Source organism: Phalacrocorax carbo, chromosome 3 (genome assembly GCF_963921805.1).
Source record: "Phalacrocorax carbo chromosome 3, bPhaCar2.1, whole genome shotgun sequence".
Lineage (NCBI taxonomy): Eukaryota > Metazoa > Chordata > Aves > Suliformes > Phalacrocoracidae > Phalacrocorax > Phalacrocorax carbo.
The window spans coordinates 25,550,685-25,578,566 of NC_087515.1; the positions used below are offsets into that span (position 1 = coordinate 25,550,685).

The following is a 27,882-nucleotide window of genomic DNA, read 5'->3' on the forward strand; positions in this document are numbered from 1 at the left end:
AAAAAAGGCATCCAACTCCCAGTGACAGTTTAAAGGAGTGAGATGCCAAATTTTCAGTTGTACTTCTGAAAATCTCTCTTACTGTGGCAGAGTTCACATATGCAATACTGGGAATTTGACTTACAGTATTCTGTCTCTCGGCATGTCCTTAAACTGGCTGCAATAAGAAAATCCAGTTTTCAGAAACTAAAGCTATTTCAGAAAACTGTTCCAAGTTGTGTATCTCATTCTGTTTTAGAAATACACAGCTTCTCAAGGTCTCCTAGAGCAAGAAATTAATTCTGTTTGGAAGCTTAATATAGCACTTGTAACATTCACAACCAAACCCTTTCTGTGATTTATAGGTTATAGTGACTAATTTTAATGTCGATACATTTATTCAAAGCACAGTCTAAATAAAGGTTTAGTGTCGATCACATTTACAAACACTACGGTTTGAAATAATTAAAACAAACAGACGAAAAAAATACCTGCTAGTTAATTCCACTTATACATGTATTTATTATTATGCAAATTAGGGAAGAACCTTTTCAGATGGTGTCCTCTCATCCCTCAGCAGCATTTATAATATCTGTATTCAAGCTAGTTCCCTCTGGCTGCCTAGGCAGTGAGCTGGAAATCAGGAGGACCACTTCACTCCCTATTTTTGCTCACTCATCTTTAGTCAAGACACTTGGACCCTCAGCAGCTCTGTTTCATAATCTGCAAAATGAGAAATACCCTCCATTGTAAGATGTTGTGAGACTGATGTATTTAAAATAGTCATCAAGCTTCTTGTGTCTGTGGTGCTTTCTGAGCTGTGTTTTTATTTCTGCCGGTGACAGGGAATAGATCAAGGGAAGGCACCCCTACCCTGCAGTCTCTGCAAAATGTCCATCTTGAGTGAACGTGTTCCATACTTAGTACATACCAGTGAAAGTCTATGAACTGCTCTTGACTCAGCAGTGGCGTTTTGTCTTGCAGGTACATGAGGAGGTTTGTAGGAATGAGTTGGCCACAGTCTAAGGCCTGGCCAGAATTCATAGCCAACACCTTTGAAAGATTTGCTCCGTTAGTAAGGACCACATTTCCACAGCTTCTCCTGTGAACCAGATCTTTCTGTCCTCCCTCCACGTCCATTCTCTCTGTCCTGACTCTATCTGCTTCCATCTTTTTCTACTCCTATCTGTATTTTCTTTCCAGCCATTCTTCAGTGGATTCTTTCAGAGATGCCTGTTGACATACCTCTACTTCTTCTTTTCCTTGGTCTATAGAAATTTCATATAATGGACCTTCAGAGTAAGCTTCAAAATTCAGAAAATTATCAGAACCATTTAGAGGTGGGCTGTGGGAGAAGGAAGGAAGAAAGAATCCTGTTACAGTGAAGAGTCACTGGGAAGTGGTTTTGGGAGTCTAAGCAGCGCTGCTTTCTTTAAGTGGATATACTGAACTGTCCTGCTGGACACATCCATGTATTTGTACATGTTTTTGACTATTTGGACCTGTATTCACATCAGTCTGCCCCTAACTTTCTGCCCAGTGACACCCTTTAGATGTCTGCAGAAGTCTGTGCCTCAAACTCCGCTTCAGAAGGATATGCAGATGCCCTAGCCATTCTGTCCATCGTGGGCAGTGGTTGATATGTAAATTCATATGGTCATTTTCTGCTTAGATAGGGGTGTGTGGGAACACATCTCTGGCTGTGGAAAAAGGGATGCCATACTTGTTCTTGCTTGATGGGCCTTCTAGATTCCGATAGCTGAAACAGAATGTTTACCTCAAATCTCCGTGCAGCATCTTTGTCCTTTCAGCTGTCCCTTAACAAGAACCAGTGCTGAGTTTAGAACACTGTCCTAGGTCACAGCCCCAAGCTGCATGCAGGAGAGTTCCCATTACTGATACTACCCTTCATGTCCCAGGGCTCCTGTCATGTAAGAGGCATTGTTACTCTGGTTGTGCAGGGATATTCGCTCAGACCAGGACAAAATGCAGTGCTTGCTTACGCACAGCTCCTGCTGACTGCAAATCCCAGATGAAATCCCCTCTATGTTGTTCAGGCTGCGTATGCACAGCTAGAGCACAGTACACAACTGTTCCTCCCCAGCAGCTCAGGCCCTGTAGAAATCAATCCAGTGACTCCTGCTGTTGCAGCCAAACCTGTGTTACCTTAAACTGTGAGGCCAAGGCACAAGAGGTCTTGTTTTGGGCAATCTGTCTTCCTATTTCCCTAGGTTCATGGGGATTATAATTTTACCATAACTGTGGTGCTAGTGGAGGTGACATTTGCTAATTTAAAGCTAGCTCAGTTTTGTCTACAGAACACCAAGGATAAGGTGATACGTGATCCTGTTTGTCATGATAGTGCACAACAGTGTGTGCCCAGGGGACCATATATATGTAAGGCATTTAAAATCTCAACACAGTTTCTCAAAGATCTCCAACCTGTCACAATTTCTTCCTCTGTTTTATGACAGCACTTTGAAAAATGCCCTGGAATTTATGAAAATTTTGTGCAGATAAGAATATAGGGAGGACATCCCATTTCAGTCTTTAGGAAGGAAGGATGCGTTTCCAATTCTATTTTGAAATAAACCTTTCCTTATTATATTCTCTAATCTAAATGTCATGAGTCAAAGTGAACTTTTTGTGTAGCATTGTAAAATTTGGGCATTTTGTTCAGATTCAGAACAAAGCCAGTATGTGAAATCCAGAACCGGAAGTCTGCCGTCCACCAGGCTTTGCCAGCCACCAACCATTGCCAAAATCTGGAAAAATTCATTTGACACACAACTGGACCCAGTTTTCACAGGGCATGGGACCAAAGCTCTAGATCCAAGTGCTGAATCTTTTTAAAGGAGGAGAACTTTCCGTCTTGCACTTTTTCATAAAAATCCAATTATAAATTTTGAAAGAATCTACGGTTTCTGTGATAGGAAAGAGGTTTGTGCATTGGAATGAGGCAGGAAGTGAGGGCATCTTGACTCAGCACAGAGATCTGCAGCAATGCAATTCAGATCAAAATGGAAAGGAGAGAAGAATGGGGAAGAGGCAAGAAAGAAGAACAGAATCAAAGAACTGGGGCTGAGGAGGGACTGGGGTAAGAGAACATACACTGGCAAGAAGCAGAGAAAGAAAGGGGAAAAGAAATAAGGTGAGACGAGGGACAAGACAAAGAAGTGGGGGAAAACCAGAGAAAGTACAGAGGGCAGAGAGCAAAAAAAGAAGAACTTAGAGACAGAAGGAAAAGCTGCAGGGAAGAGGGTTTATTAGAGAAAAAAATCGCAGCTTGCTGAAATATGGTTGGCGTAGAAGATTTTTATTTCATACCCTGCTGCCTAGGCTCTGATGATTCCTAGGCTGAAGGTATATGACACTGGTAGATAACATACGGGCAGCTTCTGTGCTCTTCTGAAAAGCTTTTTGTGTCCCTGACAACTTGTTCTAATTGCACAAGTTCAAACACTTCAGATGTTCTGTGTGGCTGCAAGCACTTTAGAAAAGGTTGATGTAGAAAAGCCATCTCTGTAGTATCTGTGGACTGACGTTTTTTTCACAAGTGCTTATGTTGATAGTTTAACTTTGTTAATCCAAGCACAGAGCAGACTCTGCAAATATCTTGAATTTAAAAAAAAAAGTGTTTTGCAGGAAATTTGTGGGGAAAATTAAATTTGCCTCTGTATTTTCAGAGGGAGTGGCAGTATATTTTCCTGAATTAAGAAATGTTTGTCCAAGCACTTCCTTCTGCCTGCGTCCAGCACACCTAGGTGCTTTATCCAAACCTAGCTCAGCCACATCAGCCGCTGACTTCACTTTTAATGAGTAATAGAAAATACTTTGAACCTTCAAAGCCCAGGAGAGTACGTGAAACTTATGATGTGACCAGGAAAAGAATAGTAAACGTCTCACCTGGGACCTCATTTGAGGTCCTCTTGGGAACTGATCATGGAAATGGCAGGACTGACTGGAGCTGAAAGAGCAGCATAATGGGGAAAAAAAAAGGGGTTAGCAAGCAGAGATGGGGCTGGCAGATTTTAAGGCTCCTTTCAGGGCTGAGGGGAAGAGTTGGTTGCACAAAGGGGTTGTGCAGGTAGGAGTTGTTCAGAACTAGAAAGCAAAGGTTGCAGATTAAGGTGAAATAATGTTCCAAGAGAAAGGGCAAGTATTTAAAGGGGAAAGGGTATGTGGGAAACGAAGCAGGGGATTAGGACTTTGAGTCACTTCAACACTTCAAACTGTGTATATTGTACTCTATTTCTTGTTGCTCGTTTCCATCACCTAAAGCGGAAGCCTGGAAATATATACTCTGCTTGTTTTGTACAGAAGTGTGAGAGAAGACAACTGCAGACAATCTGTTAAAAAGCATAGCTACTGTGTGTCTTTGCACTTAGTCCTTTGGGCAATCTTATGAGGAAGACAATTCAAATAATAATGCAACAGAAATACGGGCAGTCAGGGAATGGAGGTCAGTGAAAGTATGGTATTTCTTTCCACTTTTTCAACCACAACTAATTTTCAGGTGGGATGCAAACAAAAGCATCTTAGTCAGCTGGGGTGGGGGAGTAATATCTCTTCAAAAAGCATTCTGTGAGCTGTGAGGCTGTAGAAGCAGCACACATAGGTTGCACCTAGTCTGTGATACGCTTGGCTATGCAATCCAACTTGCAGACCTGTACATGTAGTGTTCACACAACATCACTCGGAATAATCACTGTCATAGACACCCTTTACCATTCTGAGGTATATCACTATTGGGTGTGGTAGAAAGATCTCCTGGACATGTAATTCATGTTTGGGCTAGACAATATATTCAGAGTCTTGTCTCTCCTTTGTCAGAGAATTGGGTTGTATGGCATAAGACATGTAGCTTTGGAAAATGTATTGACATGGAAAAAGCAAGAAAAGACCCATTTTCTTCAGTACACTGAACGATCCTGCCCCCAACATTGCAATCATGGTAGCACACAGGTTACTCATCACATTACTGGGATCTCGGCCCAAAGAGTATAGACTCATCCAAGACTGCTTGGGGGGAGAGGGGAGAAAGCATATATGAGGGCATGAAATGAATTTTGTGATTTTAGTTTAAGTGAAACGACTCCGTCTCTTAAACACCTACTAAAATGAGTAGTTATCTGACACACCGGCACGGGAAAGTTGGCTATTCAAACATTGCTGGGGGTGGTGGTGGTGGTTGGAGAGGGAGATGGGCCAGTAAAAGTTAATTTATAGTTTAAACAGCCCCAGCTACTCATAAAATCGAAAGATGATAACAGCAAGATTTGTCTTCCACCTGTTTACATATGTTATGAAAGGCACTACAAAGGAAACATCAGTGGTATATTCTGAGAGAGTGCAGGAGTTGGCAGATGTTTGTTAATTAAAAGAATTCAGGTAATGAAACAGTACCAAGGGTTCATAAGAGATGCCACATTTGCACACACCAGCACGCATGTGCATCCTCTTTCACACACCCCTGTTCACCGAGCAGCACCTGCTCACCCAGTTGTTCTTGGGCCACGGTCAGCATGGAGGAAAAAGACATGTAAAATTAGATTTGAGGCAGGTGTCCTTTCCAAAGACACCCTGAACCCCAGTCGGGTGTGAACTCACCCACTGATGGCCCTGCTCATCTGAGGAGTCTTGGACAACCAGGGAGCCTGCTGCTTCTAAAAATATGGCAAACTTGCCTGGCTCAGTGGTGCACTGCAAGGGCTGAGGCCATGTTTGTAGTGTACTGTCAGACCTTCAGGTGGGAGAACAGCATATAACGGCTGTAGGTCAGAGCTGGTTTAGGTGATAGTTCTCTCCCAAAGCTCTTTACAGAAGAGGGCAGTCAGACATATGTCAATAACAGTGTGAAAACTGATATCCCTGCATACCTTTTCCTATAGAATGCTTTTCAACTGAAAAAAAAAAAAAAAAGCAGAGCCCTACCTGGGGAAAACCCTCATTACGTAAAGAACAAAGGAAACAAAGGAACAAAGTCCACATTCATGCTTGGCGGGGGTGAAGCCTGGCCTAAGCAGCAGAGCCTTCTGGCTCTGCCTTCAGGTGCTGCTGGCTTTTGGGGTCTGGGATGACAAAACTGGCTTTTGTCAGCCAAGTTAGAAGAACGTTGGTCTTTGTGTTTTAAGCAGAAATCGCCTTTGCAGTGACGGGAAGTCCTTCTCCACAGACACTGCAAAAATGCATGAGACAGGGTTTCAGGAAGGCAATCCTGAATACAGGGGACACCTGGAAGTGCCCAACCCAAAGGGCAGGTGCCTATTACCTTGCAGTTAAGAAATATGACTTATATTATTCCTGGTTGTTTATTACTTTATTTTGTCCCAAACTGAGACATAGAGTGAGAAGAATCAGAAAAAAAACCCCACTGATTCAGTTCAGATAAACTTCCAAGCTAGTTTTCAGGGACAGACTGGGGATTGGGGAACTTGGGTTAAATCATCTTTGCCATAAATCGCTTTGCTATGTTGCTCAGTGTGGCTGTTCTTGGATGCTCTAGTTCCTCACCTGCAATATGGTGCTTATGGCTGTGTCACAGCAAGCCTCACAGCAAAGTGTGAGATTAGATTTATCACCTAAGTTAAGGTGCTTGGAGACCTTTGCTTAGTGTATGCTGAAAAGTGCAGATTTATATTGTCTTGAATTTCTCTATTCAGTAAAACAGATATGTAACGAGTGATTCATGGCATGTCTTACTTGTAGTTAATCTGAGCATAGTGTGAAATCAGTTTTCCTTGTGGTTTCTTGACACTTCTGCTTCGAGTTCCAGCAAAAATCCAGAAGTACAGAGGTGTATTAACATACTCTCCCCTTGCAGCCCAAGCTAAATATTTATTCTCTCTTGATGATTTTTACCTTAGTCCTAAGAGCTCCAATAAGCAGACATTTCTGCAAACTCTGCAGGAAAAATGATTGTTCATTTCAGGTCATTTTGGGTACTTGCAAATTCATCATTCAACTAGATATGAGTTGGTTTTGCCACAAGAGCAGTGAAGACTCAAAATGTGTTCAAATTTACTAGTTAAAGACTAGATGTGGGAAGAAAATTCAAGATGTGGTTAAGACTTGTCCTATAGCCCTCCAAATTTTCCCTCAAAGCAAGTATTTCTCATACTCCTCAGTATGTCTGTAGGAGTCCTATATTCTGCCTTGGAATATCTGCATAGCCTAAAATTGATGCCAGTGATAAGATTCAGAGTGGTTAGCGGGGTGGGGGTGGGGGGCGGCAATGAAAGGTCGACTTCAGAGGTCTCAGAAGAATTCCTGGGAAAATTTCTCTTGTCTCTGCACAGATCCAGCAGTAGCTTTCTTGACATGAAGGCTTAAGAGAACCCAGGTCTGTTCCCCGTCACATATTCTCCATGCAGTCCTGCAGCAGAGGACAGAGCTGAATCTCCAACCTTACTTGGAAATGGTTTTGTTTAGTTTGGAGAACTGAGTTTGTGTCAACAGGGCACATTGCAACTATGGATAAGGAGGCAGGTTTAATGTCCTTCTTGATTACCCAAGTGTTGTTAACGGTTCTTGAAATACATCTGCAGCCTTTCTTGCCTAGATGAGTCTGAGCGTTGTTCTTTTATTTGAAAAAATCTGCATCCTTCATATGCAGCATTTTTCATCTTGCCTGTCATCTCCACAAAAGTTAATCTTACAGCAGAATAAGGTGTAAGGTTGTATCTTTGAATGGTTTCAAAGGATTCTCCAGTAAATTACAAAAAGCATACAGCTGAAGGAAATATTAAAAATTAGGTTGAGTCTTGGCCATTTACATGGGTTACTTTTTAAAGTTTTCAATTATTTTTTATTTCCAAATGAAATATGTTTTCTCTCTTTTTGCAAGTTTTTTTCTTTACTGTGTTTGTACAATCATGGTTTTCTATGTCAACGCAAGTAAAGAAACAGGTTTACACTTGTCTAAATTATATGGTTATAGAGAAGGAGATTAAAAATGGTCCCTAACTGGGTAGCTGCACATGAAAATTTGTCTAAAATGTTTTGTTTTATTCTAGTACTATTATTATTGCATCTCTTGATCTTACGTGTATTAATTTACATGATACCCCAGTGAGAAAAGCAGATTAGTACCCATGTTACATGGATAGGGGACAGAGGCCTATAAACAACATCTTCCAAAAATCACACAGAAAATCTCAATTACGTTAATGAATCAAACTCAGGTCTTCCTAAACACCTGAATAGTACTGAAGCCAAAAAAAGTCCTCTGTGGAACAAGCTAGTAAATGCTGAAAGTAGAGTTTTGAATTAATTTTGTGGTATCTTTTGAAAGTCCACATGAAACTGTATCCTAGTTGTTTCAGAACCTTAAGGTGGGTCTATTCACACTGTTCGTTAAACTTCCAGTCTATCACTGGGGTTTAGGATTACCCTAAAGCTGAATGAAATCTAAAATTCTTAATATTGTTTCATTCAATTAATTCAATCATCCCAAGTGTGCTGGTTGCAGGACGTCAAGCACAAGACAGGAATGTGTTGGAAGTGAATTTACAGCAAGCTGAAAAATACAGCAACATATCTCCTCATGTCAAACCCTGATTATGGATGAGCTGTTTGCTCTTATGTCCTTCCTACGCACTTTCAAAACCAGGTTTTTAAACATTTCTGTTGAACAATCCTTATTACTTTGGAAGACAAGACCATTCCAAGGGATGTTGCTCATACTGTGATGCAGGCAGAGTTTCCCCCATGCCTATTAATATGAAGGAAGGTCAAAATATGGCCCTTCTGTCTTAGTACAGCAGTTGTGTCAGTCCAAAAGGCTGCACTCCCTGTGATGACTTTAGTAGTGGCACCACTGCTTTCTGGTTTGCATCCCTGGTCACTGCTATGGTGTGCTGCCTGAGCTCCACGCAGAAACCATTATTCACCTTGCGCCTTGAGTGCTGCTGGAGGGTTTCTGCCAAGTCCTGGAAGCATGTCTTGGAAGGGGTCTGACTGTAGGCTGCAGTGGCTTCCTTGAAAAAGCTATGGTCTTTTGTTATACATTTTTGGGGTGCACTAATGGTGTTTTTTGCTCCTTAAAGGCCTCTTTCCACATTTACCCAATTCATTATAACAAGTGCAGCTGAAACATATCGAAATGTGTTTGTATTCATATGTGCTCAGATTTCTGTGTTTGTGTTGGAATTTATCCTTGCAGCGGTTACTCAGCCTATTTCAAAGGTGGGAGTTCTGTACAGTAGACTAGTGTCACAGGTGGTCTGTGAACTGTGGATCAGGAAAAGAAAAGTTTTTAATAAGAGCAGCTTCCATTTTCTATTCTCTCTCTTCTATCTCTGATAGGTTACCTTTCAGTTATAATGGAAAGACTGCACGTGCTACAACTAATGTGGAGTATTTGTAGAAATAAAGTGCTCCATGGAGATCAGAAATGGTTCTCTACTATCTGTTCATTTGCAACTGTGTTTTAAAGCTTTCCATCAGAATGCTGAAATGATGCATGATGTGACTTCCACCTTCTCAGGTAAGCAGTCAGACTTTCTAGGTTCAGAGGCTGAATTCTTGACTGAAATTCTACAAAATGTAAGGGCTGGCTATTTGATTCCAAGGCAGATGTTGCAATTACATTTCCCAGGAGCTATTAAACTTCCTTGTCACCTTACTGTAATTTCAATCCTTCACCAGCATGGTGTGGCTGTAATTTCAATCCTTCACTACCATAAAGCATCATCAGTGTAATCAAAGCTTTGTCATGAGTAGGAGGATCCATGTGGTAAATTCATTGTGGCTGAATGATGAAGAAGGTGGAATGAAACACACTTGTTTCCTGTGTCCCACATTGACCTAGAGTGCTATGAACAAGCAGGCTGAGGTTTTAAAAAGTTATTATTGAATTTGTGTAATTAATAGTAATGGGATAAGATTTCCAATTTTCTTAAATGACTTTGACAGTCTCAACAAGAAGATTTGATTTGGTGGATCTAAAGTTTTAAATCTTCCTTCCTTCCTTCCTTCCTTCCTTCCTTCCTTCCTTCCTTCCTTCCTTCCTTCCTTCCTTCCTTCCTTCCTTCCTTCCTTCCTTCCTTCCTTCCTTCCTTCCTTCCTTCCTTCCTTCCTTCCTTCCTTCCTTCCTTCCTTCCTTCCTTCCTTCCTTCCTTCCTTCCTTCCTTCCTTCCTTCCTTCCTTCCTTCCTTCCTTCCTTCCTTCCTTCCTTCCCTCCCTCCTTCCCTCCTTCCCTCCTTCCCTCCTTCCCTCCTTCCCTCCTTCCTTCCTTCCCTCCTTCCCTCCTTCCCTCCTTCCCTCCCTCCCTCCCTCCTTCCCTCCTTCCCTCCTTCCCTCCTTCCCTCCTTCCCTCCTTCCTTCCTTCCTTCCTTCCTTCCTTCCTTCCTTCCTTCCTTCCTTCCTTCCTTCCTTCCTTCCTTCCTTCCTTCCTTCCTTCCTTCCTTCCTTCCTTCCTTCCTTCCTTCCTTCCTTCCTTTTTTCTCTCTTTCTCTTTCTATCACGCTCTCTTTCTCTCTCTCTTTCTCTCTGTCTTTCTCTCTTTCTCTCTTTCTCTCTCTTTCTCCCTCTCTTTCTTCCTCTCCCCCCTCTCTCTCATTCCCTGTTGTTTTTTTCTCAAACCAGTAACTAGTAAAATAAATGTTAAAATAGAAATGGGAAATGACAAATGGAATACGCTGCTGACAAAACATACATAACAGTTGTGGTGTAAACACCCTGCCCAAAAGAACAGATTTTCCATAATATCTGTCAGTTTGCAAGAAGGAAAAAAAAGTGCTTCACAGAGCAGTATAAATAAATAACAGTGTGATGTGTAACTAATATTTTATAATTTTCATAGGAGCCACCATCTTGGCAATATTGTGTTGCTTAGGAACTAACAAAAACATGTCTTTTTTTGTTTTGTTTTTAATGGTTCCTTTGTGCCCTGAAATTTTTCCAAGTTGGCAGCTGTAAGGAAAAACAATGTGATTTGGTTAGATTCAGCCCCTCTCTCTCTCAAGTCTGGAACAGAACAGATAAGAACTTGTGTGTCAGAATACAAAGTTTACTCAGCACGAGTCAAAAGCTTTTGATGTTTGCTATCCAATCTGGCCTGGCATCTTTGAAGTTTGGTTACTCATACTATAGCCCCATCAGTAAGAAATAGCCATTTCCCCATGTTAGTTAAACACCTGAAAAATATGAGCAGCCATAGGAAAAGCAGCAAGACATTGTTTTCAGAGCTGCTTTAGGCACTTTTATTTCTCTTGTTCTGATAGAGTGAAAATATTCAATCAAATATAATGAAGAAAATGGAAAGAAAATTCTACAGTATAATTGGGTATCCTGTTCCTGGAACGTGTTTCTGTATGTTGTTCATCATTTAAATGCAGTATACAGTTTAGTCATTCTAAAGACACTAAAATACTCAACTGCATCCTCTTTGTATGCCTATCTTTGAAGTTAGATATTGGTCTCATTTGTTAAAAAGAATGAAACTTAAATGCCTTGACCCACATCAACAAGTTCTGACACAGAAAATGCATTTCTATTCCTTTTTTTTTCTTGGTCAAGAGGTCAAATTCACAGCTGGTGTAAATCAGCGGAGTGCCTTTCCAGTTGGTGGACCTCTGCTGATTGGCACCAGCAAAGGATGTGGCCCAGGAAGGCTGAGACGAAGGAAATTGCCCCCAGTAACCCATCACAGTGCGGGAAATGGAACCCAGCCCTGAAACCCTGTCATGTGCTCTAACTACAAATTTGTAATTAAAGCAGGAAAAGCAGTATGGTTTGTGGTGTAACTCTAATCAGGGTCTTTTGAACTATGTGATGAATTATTTAATTGGCATGGATAAATTCCTTTCACTTGAACAAAATCCAGCCACAGTGTTAAATATGGATGTCAAATATTAAAATGATTTTCCTGTGCTACTAGTAGTATTCTTTGAAGGAACAGCGTCTTTGTTCTAGGAAATAAAGCTGTACAATCAGTACACAACTAGTGAAGTCTCACATTCTCTACCTTTTACTGAGTAAACCTTAGACAACAAAACAGAAACTCTCCTCTTTCATCCATCGTGAATTCTCAAGGAGACCAGTGTTTGTGATTTTTTTAAGGCTATTCTAAAGGGTCAGTTAAATTACATTCAGTAGCCAAGTAAAAACTATTCAGACAGAAGGAATACCACCACCTTTAATTGGAAATCTGCAGTCTCAACAAATTGTAACAAACCCAACTTATGTTTTTATTGTAAATATGCCCTGAGTTACCTGTTGGGAAGATGAAAGGCTGTTATAAAGGATACAACTGAGTTACAAAGAAAAATGCTGCACAATGGAGAGATCTGGGGTTTTTTTTCAAGCTTTCCTTATGTGAGACCCTGTCAAGTAACCATTAAGGATTTTTTTATTAACATCTGGGTATTTAGTGTATGGTATTGAAATTCTTTCTTTTTTCCCTTCTCCTTTTTTGCTACGTTCTCAGCTCTATTTCATGCTTTACCTCTTACCACCAATCTATTGACCTTTCCCGTTAGAAGGATATGAAATCTGGGAGATGGGTACCAATTCTTAACCATGATAGAAGAGATTGTGCGCAGCCTGACACATGCATGCTCCATCCAGTAAAGGAAGAAGCTGAATGATGTCTACGCTGCCCCAGAGATAGATGTATTTTGCCATGTGGAAGCTGTTCATAATATGACTCAGAGTGTTTGGAAGAATTTGTCTAGTCTTGAGTTGCTGTTACACTGTGTGGCCTGGAATGTGCTCCAAACATACCCTTTTTTACATTGGAGCTGGTGGAAAAAACTCAGAGATCCTGACTGTTGATGTTTCCACAGTCAGAGACATTAACGTGACTCTTGATAAAGTACTAGGTTATTGTCGAGTCTACTTTTTCTCTAAGAAGGAATGAAAAACTTGGAGAAGAGGGTTAACACAGAGGTAGTGGGCTACGCTACTGATTTTATGACCTCAAACCTTTCTATAGCAGGGCATGGGTACCCCTCCAGCCAGAGGCAGCATTTGCTCTACATGACCAAAAATGAAGATATTACTCATTTCAAAACAGGCAGAAATGGACTAATGTGAGATACAGTTAGGAATGAAAAAAGGATTAGGTCTTAAAAGTGGTTTTCCTTGACCTGTTATCCAGGTCTGTTGTCCCCTGGCTAGCCCGTGGGAAGAAGTAAGGAAAATGATGTCTGTGCATATACATCTTCAGAGGGTTTAGAAGTCTTGTTGATGGATGCCAGAGACCCATTGAACTCCCTGTTCTCTAGAGGCTTGATGCAGGTGGGTTCACCACTCAGGGAGAGAGGGGGAATTTCTCGTGAGAGGTCCTTGTAAGAAAGGACAGATATACACATAGATACAAAAATACTCCTTTAGCAATATGTAAATTAAGAATGAGCAATGTGTTTAAATTCAGCAGGGAAGTAGTTTTGCTGACAATGGATCTCTTCTTGCAGACATGTTCTGTGCCCTTATCAGAGTGAAAAGAGGTAGCTCTTGGGATGCTGGACTTTTTTTTCTTTTTTATTCCCTGTAGAATAATACCCATCTCCCAGGGTGATAGTATTAACAAACTTTTCCTCCTGCACAAATGGCTGAAAGGTGGTTCTTGAGATATAGACCAGCAAGGGAAAATCAGCATAGCTCCTCAAAGCTGATTTACTGCTGTCTTTGTTTTGATCCAATGAATCTGGTCTGTAAAATGAACCTTTGCCCAACAGAGGATGTGATTTTTACATTGAAAACACCATGTAATCCTAGAAAGATAAACTGCTGGGAGTTCTTATTTCAAGTGCAACATGACTCTTTTACATCGCTTGGACAGTGGAAAGAAATCTTAGAAGTTCGTCAGTGTAATTGTGAATGAGATCTTTGGACTTTAATTCCTATATGTGTGCAAACTCTGAAATTAGGCATAAAACCTCATTGTGTTCTTAATAATCTGCTTTGCTGCAATATAGTTGCAGGCACTGGCGATACTGTTTTTCCACCACTATCTGCAGTGAAAGTATCTGTGTTTGGACTGTAGAATAGGAAGTTCCATGATAAATCCAGATCTGTCTCTATATTTTGTGCTATACAGCAACTGCTGTTGGTGGCTTGCTGCAATGAGACTCACAAGCATGTTGTTTTTGTTTGAGGACATGCGGAGCTCATTGCATGAGAGCAGCTATCATTTCTGGTTCAGACTTAACCATGGTATTTGTGATTTGAAGGTATTACGCTGTATAGCATTCTTTTATTTCCCAGATTCTCCTTCCAAAGAGAGGAAACTCGTAGGCTGATGTTTTGACAGTAAAGCAAATGTCGATTGCTCTTTTATAAATTCTGACAAGCTACTGTATGTAACGTTTATTTAGTGCTCTGTGTGTGTTGCCAGCAACACTAGCTAAATTTCTTCAGCAAAAATAAAAGGGTTCAATCAATCATATGATCTGGGCAACCTGTATTTATATCTCCAGTGTGTCACAACCTAGTGTTGCTTGTCTTTTCTTATCTGATCTACAAATATTACAAAAGCAATTTTCTGTCAGACTAAGGCTTGATCACAGTTGACCTCAAACACCTAAGCATATTCACTGGAGAACCTCCAAAGCTCCACGAATATTTACGGATGTTGTTCTCTCTCTGCTGTACCTATCAGCGTCAAAGAAAACCTACCTGATATTTTCCAGTTATGTTCCTTCCACCTTCATACACCTTCATGCCACTTACCTTTTGCCAGTTTCTAAATGCTCTGGAGACAAAAATAATGGTATCTTTCTGCCTTCAGCTGGGTATATGAGCTTAGAAAGACACCCATTTTTCTTATCTCACTCTCGCTCTCTTTCCCTTTTCTCTCTCTTACTAGTTTGGTCTTTGTTATTACAAAATGTATCCTCTTTTTTTTTTTGTTTTGGAAATTGTACAATGAAAACAGAATGCCAGCTGCATCTTTGCTGAAAGAGCAGCCTTAGTTAGCACAGTAGCTTCGGAGCACACTGGGAAACTGTTGATGCTGCAACCTCTATGACTGTGAGAATATTGCTCTGTGAGTTGTTTTTTATCAGGAACTCATAGCCGTTGGCTGGATGTCTGTGGATTTTTCTGGATTCAAATTTATCCTCCCCCCCTTTTCTCCCCAATACCAGATTTATCTTTGAAATGTACTCGCAGATGGTATAAATCATTTCTAAATGTCCTCGGTACAATGCAGTTTCTTAGGAATTCCTCTTCTCTTGTTTTGCAAGTGGTTTTTTTTTTTTTCCTTTGGCATATTGAAGTGACCTTGGTGTGTCTTACAACACTCAATATCAGGAGGCTTTATAAAACTCATATCTCAGAAGTGTCTGACATTACATTACAAGAGGATCTGTAAACCTCCGTGAGATGACGAATGTCTTTTTTAAACAACAGACCAAGACTTCATTTAAATTAGTAACATGGAGATTAGAGGGGCTCTCACAGGCTGCGCTGCAGCCATGCCAGGACTCTAGGAATATCAGTCACATGAAAGCTGTTAAGTTTGAGATGGAAATAAATCAAGGAGCCTGTAAAAACTGTCAGCAGGTCAGGGAAGTTTATGAACTCTTGCTGTATCTAATCATAAATCATAAGAATAAGCTAAAACTGAGAAGAAAAATGTCCTCTTTTGTAATCTAATGCTGTCTGTTAAGGCAATAAAACTCAAATGAAATGCATGCATTGCAATTTTTAGTTGATACTTTACATTATTACCAAAGTGAAGGAAGAGTTTCAAAGTTATAAAAGTGAAACAAATGAGAGGTGGGCCTGTGCTGGTATCTCCTCTACCTTCCAGAAACAAAAAGCACTCATCCAGCAAAGCACTTAAGCCTGTGTGTAACTGCAGACACTCAGTCAGACTTAATAATGTCAATGGAACAGATTCACATGCTTAAAGTAACATAGGCACAAGCTCTTCACTGGACTGGAGCTTAAAGGATGGGTGCAGTAATCAGCATTGCACTGCTGTACAGCAAGTAAAGGATCAGATCTGGGGTGTATGTGTGAGCTCCAGTCTAAGGAGTAAAGTAAAAAGAGGAGTTGTGTGAGTGTTTGAGCATTGTGGGCAATAATGTAAATAATTGCTGGAGGAGACCATCCATTTATCCTTCCAATTTCTCTCTGTTGTCACTTTCAAACCCCTTATGATCATCTCACTTGCTTTTAAAGTCCTCTAGCTCTTGAAACCAGAACCACTCTCACAGGGCAGAACTGGCTTTGTCAAATTTTAGCCCCTTTGTGCCTTAAACCCAGAGTCTTTCCATCTGCGTCACTCAGGAAATATTCTGCATCTGTTTGGAGACCCATTAACTTCAGTGATTTGTATAGGGATGAGGGTTTATCTGTGGGGATTGGATTGCAGGGTGAGGGCCATAGACTGAAAATCTTCCTTGCCTGGCATACTGTTGAAAAGCACTCTGAATAATTCCAGCACTATGGATACTGTTGTGCTGGGGATCCATCTCAGAGTAAGGTAAGTGTCCACAGTGCTTTACAATAGTATGCCAGGCAAGGAAAGTTTTACAATCCGAGGCCCTGACCTTGCAATCTGATCCCCACTGACAAATCCTTTAGCCTGTCTGGAGTAACACTGAAGTCAATAGGACCAGCTGAGGAGTAAAATGCTATTCAGAATGAATAAAGGAATTGGGAGGAAAAGCCTGATATTACATGAACAATGTCCGAAAGAGGGAGAGGAACAACCTCAGCTTGCATTTAGCAGAACACAGAAACTTTTGAGGTTAGGGTTTCTTCTGCTGCTTTTTAGCAGGACTGTGTACACAGGCCTTGGAATCTTTGGACTGCATTTGCTGCTGAGAAATTTGAAAGGGTTATGTGTATGCAATTATAGAATATGCACATAGATTTTACACCTGGGTGTTCAAACTGAGGGTGACAGAAGTCAGGGTGAAAACATACTGCTAAGGCAAATACATTAGTAATGAGGAAATCTTGCCCAGTAAAATAAGCGCAGACTGAACATTTTACTACTGTAAAAATCACACAGTTGTTAGGCCTCAATACAAAGTGAAGTTGAGTCATACTTGTTTAAAGAAGAGCATTGTGAATGTCCTGTAGAAACTGAGCAAAAATATTTTACTGGCTCCAAAATACTGCACATGGTTCTTCTGCAGAAGGCAATACTATCCTGCTGCAGTTTTTATGGCACAGGCAGTGAACCCTGTGTTCATAAAGCTGGGGAGCTGCTCCATCTGAGCAAACCCATGAACAGCATCTGACTATTCCTTGTATTGCAAGAGCCAGGTGTTTTTAAAGCAAAGTCCTAGCTCTGTGGTTTTTGAAGGTAACCACTGGATGAATTCTCCTGACCTCAGATAATATAGTAGGATCTTTATGATACTGCTAATATACTTTCTTAACAAAGAAAGCTAAAGATGGTGGTGGAGAGAGAATGCTCTGCAATCGGAAAAACCTGGAAATGGAGGCTAGAGTTTAAAGCCAATAATAGACATTGTAGGTGTTTCCAGCTCAGCACTATGTTTCTGTTAGTCAAGATGCCTAATTTCAGAGAATGGTGTGTTCTCAAGACCAGAGAAATTCTGATATCTTATGATAATGAAATTTAATGAGCCCAGTAGGCTCCTAGTCCAGTTTCTCTAACAGTGGCCAAACGCAGCAATGAACAGAAGGTGGACATGCCCCACGGTGCAGCCAGGTGTGCTGTGCCCTATGCAGAGCCCTGGAGCAAAGGTTAGCAACATGAGAGCCTCTGCTGCTCACTACAAAATCCTTGATTTAGATAAGACATTCTGGAGCTAGCTTGGTTTTGCGTGTGCCTGTTGAGGGAACACAACAAGCTGTGCTTTAGGAAGAAAACTGTATTCAGCCTCCATGGGGTAATAAGATGAGGAAAATCTCCCACCTTGAGAAGGAATTGTGCCTATTCCAAGTCAAACCCCTCTACTTTTGATATTTCTGAACACAGAAATAACAGTTTCCCATGTGTTCTGTCCCTGAGTTGTTACCTGGCATGCTCTGAGCCAAGCAGTCTCACCTGAGGAGAGGCCAAAGTGCTGCCTCCGGTTACTGATGAGAGGAGGGCAGCAGGCTGCTGGGTCTGGGGATGGAGCAAAGTTTGTGTGGTGTCTTCTCTGGGTCCTTGAGGGAACACCTCTGCAGAGCAGCAAGCCCTTCTGCACAGCTGTATGACTGGCAGGTTAAACAGGCTCTTCTGGCAATTGTTCACAGAGCACGGAGCTGATCAAGCCAGAAAATGGATAAGAGAAAGGGACAGGGTAGGCTCCCTAAAAATGTTCACCCAGATCCCTTTTTTGCTGATGCACATGGGCTCCGATTTGCCTCCCCCTATGCTTGTGCTGACCTCTTCATCTCACTGAGCGCTGAGCCTGCTAACTGTTTGTCCTCCCTGCTTTAAAACCGGTGAGGGGCCTGATTAACCTCGTGTGTGAATTGCCTGGTGAGGACTAATTACTTGTACTTCCTTCTGTAGCATTGAAAAACATGTTTTATACTTGCCCTCCAGACACAGACAGGACATCAGGATTGGGAAAAGGCTATAAACCAGCTCTTCATTAGTTTCTCTTCATTGTTACTGGGACAGGACCTTATGGCTTCACTTCCTCTGAGAGGGGGTTACCGAGACAGAATAAAATGCAGGTGCCCAGGTGCCCATGACATAGTTTTCCCCTGCAACCAACCTGAATAGCTTTCAAGAGGAAAGATCAGAGACTCCAGCTTTTGTAATGTCAGCATCCTTGTTAAACATTTAGCAATCTGAATTCAGCTACAGTAATGCCTCTAGCTTTTTTGTTCAATGGACACAAATCCTTTAACAGACTTGTAATGATATTAAAGATGAATGAAGAACATACAATATTTAATTCCTTGTCTGTGATCTTTAGTGCGGAGCAGTTTGATCTGAGTGTTTGCTTATTATACTGAAAGTGAAGGTTTAGTAAATAAGAAGGAAAATTCAATGGGCGGGATGGCAGGGAGAGCAGGGATGGGTAGTTTGTGACAACTGGTGAAGGATGGTCTGGAAGTGGATGGTGGCTGAAGTGTAACTCTTACATCTTAGAACCAGAGGCAATGAGACAGTAAATAGGCAATGGGGGATTTCCTAATGTTCTCATGATCAGAAGGATAAGGAAAAAGGTTGTTACATAAATCAAAAGCTTTACTGAAAATCAGTCAAATGCAGACTCAGGGGATTGTCCTGGGTAGCAGACATCTTTACATTGTTGGGTCACCCTGCTGAAGTGGGTCAGAAGCAAGAGTTTTATTAACTGAAGGCTGTTGAGAAGCAGGTGTGGAACAGATTGATGGTCTGGAGCTCAGCTGGCTGAGAATGGCCAGGCACAGCAAGAGACAGAAATTAACCCCAAACTATTGACCAGGGGTGATGTCAGTGTGCAGTGTGGCTGGGAGAGCCATCAGGCATGCCAGGGAGTGAATGGATGGGGAGAAGGGTAAGCAGTCAACTTCAGTGGAGAGAGCTAATCTCAGTTTGTCTTGACACTGATGCTGTGCTGGGTAAGTAAAAGGGAACAGAGAGCTTGTTTTCAGTGTGAAAAGTGAGTATCTATTGGATGACTTCAGAAAACAGAGCCACAAATCAACACTGTTTGTTACTTTCAAGAGTTTAAAGGAAAGAACATCATCGTGTTGGTACACTGTGCTAGTATACAAAACTGCACACAGTGTGTTGATTTGGCTGGGTCACATGAGACTAGGCAGTATAGTGGCAGTGAAAAAGCTGCAAGTAAAGGCAAATAAATGTATACGGGAAGAACCAGCTCATAATTAATTAAATGGCCTGGTAACACTTCCCATGGCTGTGTGAATCCCCTCTTTGCTCACCTGCACTTGGGGCTATCCTTAGATTGTGGCAGGCCACTTTCCACCAGTCTGTAACTGCACTTTGGCAGCCTGGGATTTCTGAGGCCACATTCATTAAAAAAGCCAAAGACAGCTATTCTTTAGCCATGTACTCTCCTAAATAGTTAAACAGCATGTACTGTTCCTAAATTGCTTTTTCTTGCAAAGTATATACACATACCTGTGTATTTTTTGAGCCAAGAAGGGGAAACATTGTTTTAAAAAGGTCCTACATAAGGTCAGAAGGAGCTGCTCCTCAGCACAGGGGTGTTCCTCAGTGGTGTTTACTCTTCAGATAAGACAATGGAGATGATATGAAAGAGTGGAAAGAACTGTTCAATGAGAGTGAATGAAAGGATTCAACTTGTCTTCCTTAGGAAAGAGACAAAAAACAGGAAAACATATAGGAAAAAAAGCATTTAAATTGTAGTCATCGTTGCAACAGGATGTTGGAGAGTATTAATTCAGTGAGATTAAAGATTAGAATAGGTTCCTGTTTGGCTAATGAATTTCCTAAAAATTATATAATAGCTAATGGCAAAGATTTAAAATTAAATACTCTATATCTGCCCTGAGATCTGCTGAACACTGATCCGCTATTAGAGATTCATTGGTTCAAGCTACTGGAAGCAGACGAGCTTCAGATCTAATCCAGTGTGGCAGACGGGGTACTTCTCTACCTCTTAGATGCTGGGTCTGAAACACTGTGATAATTGCTGTGTTCCTGTCTTTGAAATGTGTTCGCACCTTGACAGTATTGCTCATTGCCTGAGTGTTCCTTCTTTCCTAATCCAGTTTAAAACCGCTTTGCATTTTTCCCTAAAAATATTTTTCTGTTTTTACGATTTTTTCCCTGCTTCTTAAAGGGCAAATAATTTCAAAGTTAAGTTCTTTTAAGAGTGGGAAATATTTGGTTTCCAGTGTCCAGATGTGTCTTCTGTTGTTTTTGGTGACATTTCAATTCAAGTATGTTAAAACCTCACTGCTTTACACTTAAGAAAGGTCCATTTTATTTATTGACAAATGTAATCTTTGCAGTTTTGGGGAAACTGATTTTTTCCCCAGCAGTTCTGCTGAAAAATCTCTCTCATCTTTACAACACAGTTCATTAATCAGTAATTATTAATATAAAAATATATTCAGATTAGCTATCAGAGTACAATTGGAAATTATTTTTTTGCCTGTTGCAGTAGCTTCTTAGAAGAATGGGGTAGTTGCATTGCAGAAAGGCCAGTAATTGGGATGAAAAGGAGAAGCGTTATCAGTCGTTATGCTTCAGGGCATAATCTGATCACCAGCTGTAGTCAGAAGAGATCACTGTCTCTAGTATTTAACAGGACTAAATTTATCACATTTTGTTGAGGAGGTGAAGAGGAAGGGTATGTCTTTGGCTGATCAAGTATTGAAAACAACATCACTAGCAAAATAATTTTTTTATCTGAACTGAGTGTGTGCATACGTATACATTAGCTATCTGCCAGGTAATCAGTTCCACAACTTTGTTCAAATTCACATTATCTGAGAGTGACTGTGAAAAGACAATGTTTAAAGTAAGCCCAGGCAGTGAAGCAGTCCAAGCGTGAAAGGAGACCAAGTTGTTGTTGGTAAACCAGTGGAAAGTCACTTTTTTGTAAGGTTTTGGAAGCATGAGCAGTATGGAATTTCTGCTACATGGTGTTGACTGTAAGGATGTTGCTTCAGACAGAAGCTAACTTTCTTCACAGCAAGTTGCAGGCTGCTTCCCTCTTCAGTCAGTAGAAGAGATTTTTCTGATGGAAAACATCTCCAGGGAAATATAAGTGGAGAAAGGGAAGTTTATTATTTAATTTCAGATGTGAATTGGATTAGTTTTACTTGTAATCAATAGAAATAGTATTATCCCACTAATTTAAAAGGGTGCCATAGGAAATCCCTAACATTATTAATATTGAGATTGATGTTCTTTGTCCTATTTTTTCTCTGAATCAACTTTAACATTTTTCTTTAGTCCACCTCTCCTTGGGAAGGGGGAAAACGAGAATCAGTTGGAGGCTTTGTCCACTTCTTGAGCTGAGCCTGAACACCCTCTGAGTTAACAGAGGTGTGCTGATGAGGTGGAGGTTGCTAAAGTTTTAGGGAAGATGCAGCCACTGAGAATGGTGCTCAAAGTTCAGCCATTGAAGCCTGAAATGATGGGGCTTTTGGGAAATTGGTGAGATGAGGGAGCTTGCCTGGGCTGCATATGTCATGGGGAACAGAAGCCTGCGTGCAATTCAAATGATCAGTAGAGATGGACAAGGATGTGTAAAGAGTAACCAAGCATAAGGTATAAAACACCAGGGAAAGAAGAAGACTGGACAGATTACAGAATGAAATTAAGAGTGCAAAAAAGTGATAAGGAAAGCAAAGGCTGAGAATGAAAGGAAGATTTTACAGGAGGTTAAGGTAGATAATGAGAAATGTTTTCAGAGTGTAAGGGCCATGAGGTCAGTGAAGGAGAGCATAAGGCCTCTAAGACATTGCAAAGGTAATTTATTGTCAGAAAACATTTCTAAATGTAATGTATGCTGTGGCTTGATGCTCACAAAAGGAGGACAGGGGACAGATGCCACAGGCGGACATAAATTTCCCCAGGGAGGAAGAAGAAATATGGGGAAGAGGGGAGAGTGTCAGGCTGACACAGGACTGCCTTGTGACCTTCGAAGACTGGCAAACAGTGTCAGGATGGGATATTAATTGAGAAAAATAATGTCTTATCATTGTGCCAGCTGAACTGAAGAGAACTGAAAGCAAAACCAGTCTGTCATTTCGGGCCACTACTGCACACAGAAGCATCCAAGTGGCTTCTGTGCAGCATCCTGTGGCCTCACTGGGAACCAATTTCTCTGGAAACTGAAATTTATTTTGCTAAATGTGGATGGAAAAAACTATAAAATGCTTCTGAAGTCACAGCTAGCTTTAAGTTACTCAATTTATATATGTCTTGTTTTCCTGCAGTCGTGAAATAAGGGAAATACTTAACTGTTGTGGGGAATACGTTTAAAGCAATGATGACTTCCCATGGTACTGATAACCACCAGGGCTTCAAGCCAAAATTTTTTTACTCATTGAGAAATATTTGTGACTATATGAATGCACATAGGGAACTTTCTCATGGTAGGAAAGCAAGAAATATACCTCTAAGCTTCAGTCAAATTACCTTTAAAATGTTGCATTTTGCTATTTACTTTCTACAGATGTTCCTGGGTATTCATAGAAAATACCTTTTCTTGAAAAAACCTGGGGCTTGATTCTTAGCTGGTGCAAGTTAGTGTTGCTGCAATGAATGGAAAATGGAGTTTGATGCAATACTCTAAGTATGTTTGTGTGTCATTTTGCTGTTCCTAAGGCCCTTATAAAATCTCCCTATGGTTTTCAGAGCCATTTTCTCAGTCTAGACTTATGAGGCCAGAATCTTTTTTCTCCTAAGGCCTTTCTCAGATATTGTCTGACAATTTCTTGTGAAGCAGTTATGTGAAAATGGAGAATCTCTAAGGATGAGAGTTACTGGATCTTCCCCCTGCACCAGCTGTGCTCTCCATGCCCTGCATAAAGCAGAAGACAGGGAGTGTCCTGGGAATAGGATACAGCTGTGCTTTGTTCTGCTCAGACATCAGCTGATGTGAAGGTGCTTGCTCCAGCAGCACAACACAGAATGCAACAGAGTTGAGAGCGCTATAGATGGCTTCTCCTTTCACCTGGGGCAGTTCAGATGAAAGAGGAAGCCAGTCTGGAGTTCATAAGGCAACAGGAATTTTTTTCATGTCCTTCACTGCAGGCAGGTTGAGTCTGTACCACCAGATCACATAGCCCTTACTTTGGTGAGTGTTTCTTCCCATGATTATTCCTGTTCACTTCAGTGGGGGTGATGTGTGTGAGCTAGTGCGTGCTCACTCATGTGAACAAGGGTGATGTGCTCTGTCCCACAAATAGTTGTGTGATTAGTCATTCCCGTAGTGAGGGATGGTCTAAGTCAATTGCCTCAGTTGAATGTAGCTCACAATATCCATTCTTAATTTTGGTTACCACTTATTTATTTGACTCAGCTTTTAAATTAGAAGCACATTTTTTTGGAGACCTCTATGGGCATTACCAGTCCCAGCATGCTGAGAACGCTGACAATCTCCTTTTAAAGCCGTGCTCGCTGGTGATGTGGGCAAACAGAGCAACTGGTAGCTTTGCACTGCTTAATACTAGCATGTGTGAGGCCCGAGTAGACCACAGATAGGCCAGCCTATCCCAATAAATCAGGTGGCGCTAGGTCGTAGGACCATGCACTGGAACCTGCTTGTTTAAATGGTTAAATTATTAGAAAAAGCTTTGTCTTTTGCCACCTAGCACCATCCAAACGTCTCCCTGGCATGGCTGGGGGTTAGCACAGCCCAGAGACTCTTCCCAGTAGGTGTTTTGGATGCAGCCACCCCGTTTTGGAGTCAAGGGGAGTTTTATGGCATATATGCAATCTGTTTCATGCCAGTTGGCCTCAGTGCCAGAGAACAGTCCGAGGTACTTTTAATTTACCAGCAGAGACAAAGCTTTATCTGTCAGTAACTCTGGCTTAACTTTCAGAAGACCTGACTTTTATTTCATTCCAGACTTGCACTAATTTCACTATCAGTAAATTAATTCCTTGTTTGTTCTGCTACAAAAGAATGTGGCTGTGAAGATGGGTTTCCATGGAAATGTCTTGCAGACTAGTGGTCAAAGTGTGAACATCCCCTTGGATGGACCTCCATGCAAAGGTAGAGGTCTGTATCAGGTCTGAGGTGTCTGACTGCTATGACAAGTTGTACATCTGGAGACATCCCACTGCAAACAGAAACTTATGTAGCCTGTGTTACTTTCGCAAACACCAGCATGAGGCACTATTGAATCTTGCAGGCATTGGAAGGCCTTGAGCCTGCTTTTTGGCTACCTGCTTCTCCAGAGGTCTGAGATCTCTAATTTTAGTCAAGGTTTATCTCTTTGCTGCTGTGACGGGAGCCTTGGAAGCCTGAAAAATCCCAGCTTGAGTCTTAGGGATGTGGGGCTCCCCAGCATGACCTGCTAGGTCTGGCAGAGAACTGGTAGCACAGCACTCATGGAAATTATGATCGAGTTGAGCTGTGGAACTTGAGCTTCCAGGTATCACTCAGGTTTGAAGAGTTTCAATCATTCTTAAATAATTTTATTTTTACAGAAATGAGGCATTTCCTGTGGAGTGGCGGTTCCAATTTTCCAGCTAAAAAGTTGTAAACAAAAAGTTAAGCAGGAAACAAAATGATAACAACCAAATTATGTCTGCTCCTAGTTGCTGTACTAAGCAAGTCACTCACCAGAGGACATCAAAGAAGGAACTAGTGAACACTAGACAGATTTGATCAAAAAAACTTTCTGGGAACAGTTACGAGTGGGCGGCGGGGTGCCTGTTAATGCAACAGAGGAAGCAGAGCTAGATGAGCTTCCTGACCCTTGTCTATCTTAAAATTTCCTATGTAATCTCCATAGACATCTCCTTCAGTGCAAATATACTTTGGCCAGTAGCCTTGAGGTTTATTAACACCATGGAAAGTAATTATTGCCTTGTCCACTCCCCATGGCAGTTATTGTTTAAGTATTTCCCTTATCCTGGATTGCAGGAAAACAATCCATTACATAAATCTACTGACAAACAGTTATGCTGCAGCAGCTCGAGAAGTGCAATATTCTCTCTGTGCTAATTTCAGTAAAACAGCACGTTTTTGTAAATGAGCTAATCCACAAAAAGTGACAGAATGTTACATTGCAGAGGCCTGGCTGAGCTAATGGTACAAAATGAAAGAATGTTTTCACTGCCTGTCCTCTGAGTTCAGCTGGCATAATAAAATACTGTTTTCCTCAGTAGAATATATGTCCTTCTACTTTGCTTCTCTGTCATAATAAATGACTGGCCTGGAATTAAATGGGTTGTTCCTGGACACGGAATGTTAGTGATGGAAAAGACCTGTTAGATCACTCAGGCCATCTCTTTGCCATTACAATGCTCCTTACCTTGCATATTGTGATGTTCTTTCTAATTTAGTTTTAAAAGTCTGAAGCAACTAACTTTCCAGTGCTCTCGTTACAGATCTTTTGCTCAGCTTCAGAGTGTGAACTTGTTTGCAAAGACAGTCAGGTTACCGAGGCTTAATGAAGTAGCCCACTGTAATTATGAGGAAAAACACATTAACCTGCCCCAACAGCAGGTAAGCATAAATGACAGCTGATGTAAATAAGAAGAGATATTCTGAATACCACATGTTAACATGGTTTGTTCCATGGCTGGGTTAGAAGAAAAACTCTTAAATAGTCTGTAATGCTATCTCAGCTGATGGCTGAGAACTGGGGTAACTTGGTCACTTCTGCTCATGGTAGCTGGAAAGTTTCCTCTCACTGTTGGTCTTCCTAGTTTCATCTTACAACTCCCAGCTGTAACTCCGTGTAGCACAGGTAATAATTTCCATTCCTGTGGGGTTAATATGTCTGAAATGTCTGTAGACGGCAAAAAGATCTGAGTCATTGTTTCCCCTTATAGAAGGTCCAAGTTCTCTGCTTTGCTGAGTTGTGGCAGCCCAGAAGATGTCTCTACGTGTCCTCCCTGTCAGTCTATGCCCAGCAGTATGGCCTCGATTGAGGTCTGAGAAGGGATGACACTACTGGCTTGACCATGGCTTACAGCCTCTTGAATCAGTTAACACAGGTTTAACTCATTTAATGAATAATAAAGGCAGTAATTGACTTTCATCTGGGAATGTATAAGTCTTTTCATCAAATGCCTCACTGTGTGTTTGGAAATCTGCACTTCTGGACCTCAGTGACACTATTAGACTCGTGGGTCTAGAGGAGGCCATTGTTAGGGACTGCAAATTCAGAGCTGTTTAATACAGAAACCAAATGGGGGAGATTAAATCTATGTGAAATAGGTGTGATTAAGTACATGTCTGTGTATAACTAAACTTAGAAACTATAACTATAACTGCGTATAACTAAGGTAGAAATGGAAATGGCTCAAACACAGCCCAGATAAGATGGAAATCTTTGTCTGTTAGAGAATCTGCAATCAGTCCGATTCATGTAAAGCCACTATTAAGTAGTGCTGGAAAAGAACACACCGGTCCATATTTCATATTCTCCAGCAGATCTGCGTCTGACTGCATCTGAAGCACTGAGAGACTGCAGTTCCTCCAGAAGGCAACAAACAGCATTGCCAGTCTGGGCTGCAAGGCTCCTGGAAACATAGCCTTCTCATCAAAACTTGGGTAGAAGTTTGTACACATCAGTGTTCTTCCTGTTGTCTTTTTTTTCATTCTCATTAATCTCATGTAACTTTGGAGTGACTCGAAAAGAGCCTTCCAAAGAGAAAATGATGGAAATGTCTCTAGGTGAAACTGCTGTAAATGAGAGTGAAACCTGGTCCCTATAAGATTCTAAAAGGCTCTTTTATTTTCTGACATAACTTTAATTGTGAAGCAGCACACTCTGGCCAGGCTTAATGGAACTTGTTACTCATTTTTAAAGGTTTAATTATCACTATGTGCATAGAAGCTAACTGCCTCCAGAAGGATGGCTTTGAAAAAGATGGCACATTTAGATGTCTTTTCCATGAGGCCACTGAGGATTTTGTCTGTTGTCGTTCAGTCGTAGAGTTGCCACCGATCCATCTTGGGCTTCATGTTTTAGTGCATTAGGCCCCTAAAAAGTCTTCTGCCTCTTAAAAAGGTCCCTTAACTTGATGTGCAAAGCATTTTAATCACAATGGAATTTGTGGCTGCTCCTGTCATCTGTAAGGGACTGCACTGTGTCATTAGTTGGACCTTTAGTTTTATGCAGACATGTCAGATAACCAGTATTGCAAAAGCTTTTACTGTTTTTATTTTTTTCACTATTGAGTCTTGGTGTGTTCATTCAAAGCTCCCCTGAGCCCAAGATAGGACATTTAGGAATTAGGCTTGATAAACTCTGATTTTAAAACTACAGTACATTAAGGAAAAAACTCAAACACCCTGTAAACCTTAAAGGGACGTGATTACTGCAGTAGTTGAAGTGATTTAGTATCCATTGGGG

At 41.1% G+C, this 27,882-nt stretch overlaps 1 long non-coding RNA gene across 1 annotated transcript in view; it reads left to right on the forward strand.

Annotated features, from left to right (window-relative positions):
• The window catches only part of LOC135312828 (uncharacterized), a 43,976-nt gene extending 17,959 nt beyond the window's left edge, over positions 1–26,017 (forward strand). The window contains exon 3 of the long non-coding RNA XR_010372448.1: positions 25,907–26,017. This is a non-coding gene — a long non-coding RNA (uncharacterized LOC135312828). The remainder of the gene's footprint in view (positions 1–25,906) is intronic.
• Positions 26,018–27,882: the final 1,865 nt, after the last annotated feature.